Here is a 1733-nt window from a genome sequence, read left to right on the forward strand (position 1 = left end):
CAGATGAAGAAACTGAGGCTAAGGGACGTGAGGTGGAAGGAAGGAAGAACAACGTATAGTAACTTTCCTCATCTGGAGCACAAATGAGAATGAGGCATGAGTTGTTATCTATTTCTTTTTATTTTTTATTTGTTGGTTTCAAGTGTACAACTCAACAGAACATCATCGGCACAGTATCATGCACCTATCGCCCCAGGCAAAGTCTCTTTCTGTCCTCTATTATCCCCACTTTGCCCACCTCCAACTGCCCACCACCCCCTATCTCTCCAGCTGCCACCACACTGTTGTCTGTGTCTGTACACTGTGTGTTTGTGTACGTGTGTGTGTGTATATAATCCCTTCAGCTTCTTTCATCCAGCCTCCAAAACCCTCCCCTCTCTGATAGCTGTCCACCTGTTCCATGTATCCATGCTTGTACTTCTATTTTGTTCATTAGGTTATGTTGTGCATTCCACATAAAAGTGAGATCATATAATACTTGTCTTTCTCTGACTGGTTTATTTCACTTAGCATAATAATCTCCAGGCCCATCCCTGCTGTACAAAAGGTAAGCGATCCTCCTGTTTTATGGCAACATAATATTCCAGTGTGTAAATGTACCAGAGCCTCTTTACACAGACTCCAAACTCATCTACTGATGGGCACTTGGCTGTTTCCAGATCTCGGCTGTTGTAAATAACGCTGCAATGAACAAACATTATGAAACACTTCATGAATTTGTGTGTCATCCTTGCTCAGAGGCCATGCTAATCTTCTCTGCATTGTTTTAATTGTGATATATACGCTGCCAAAGCAAGCACAAGGCATGAGTTTTTAACAAGCACTGAAATTTCTCTTTCCACCCCCTCCTGGCTTTTTTTTTAATGTTCCCAAAAGGCTGGGATTAGGAATCCTCCCACAGCCCATCTCCCCCAAGAACGGTTATAGCACCGCTTCTGATTTACAGATTCGACCCAATGGCATAAGGCACAGCTTCTCCCCTTTAAGAAAGAACAAATAAGAATGAAGTGTTAGATTGCATTGCTAATTATATATTCCGTTCAAGTGTCAACCATCTGTTGCAATTGTTTAAAAAGCAGACATAAGTCAACTGTTGGGGTGAGATGTTTACCGTTGTAAACACACAGAACTTAGTGACATCGGTGGAGATTTGTCTCTCTGGCAGGTGCCTGAGGCTGCCCTGGGATTCAGTTGATGTCTTTGGAAGCCCGCCTTCCTGTGAGAGGGTCAGCGGTAGCTCCAGATCACTGATGATTAAGTACGAGTCATACTTCAGAACAGCACTCTCAATTTTCAGAAGGGATAACTGAAACACAGTGAGGAAAAGGCACTGCCTATTCTACACTTTAAAATTTCAGCACTTACAGTTTTCTGCAGAAAGTTTGTGTTTGCACATAGGAAGACTGTCCCTCAGGTGTATTCAGTCGCTAAGGAAAAGGACAGGATGCTGTTGTCTCTAAGTTAAATGCATAGAATCGTACCCAACAGATCACAATGTGTAGAATATGTCGTCAAAGTACAGTTAATTGTAAGATGGGGGGAGGTTTCTTCTGACATGGCCAAAAAGCCCAGAAAACACGGCACATTCCCCTTGCTCCAGAGCCATGCCTTTCTTTTTGTCGTCAGTTCGTTTGTTGAATAAGCTGAATGTTCTGCCAGACTTCTGATAATTCTTTAATGAGAACAACTGGCATCAGACGGCAAGTTAGTTCCAGTTTACATCATGGAGTCAA

General features: G+C 42.7%; 1 non-coding gene across 1 annotated transcript; it reads right to left on the minus strand.

The window, feature by feature from the left end:
- Window positions 1–693: 693 nt before the first annotated feature.
- Window positions 694–800, minus strand: LOC114488467. Its single transcript, XR_003683784.1, has one exon. It is a non-coding gene; the product is annotated as a U6 spliceosomal RNA (small nuclear RNA).
- Between the last annotated feature and the right edge of the window lie 933 nt (window positions 801–1733).

This window comes from Phyllostomus discolor, chromosome 12 (genome assembly GCF_004126475.2).
Source record: "Phyllostomus discolor isolate MPI-MPIP mPhyDis1 chromosome 12, mPhyDis1.pri.v3, whole genome shotgun sequence".
Taxonomy (NCBI): domain Eukaryota; kingdom Metazoa; phylum Chordata; class Mammalia; order Chiroptera; family Phyllostomidae; genus Phyllostomus; species Phyllostomus discolor.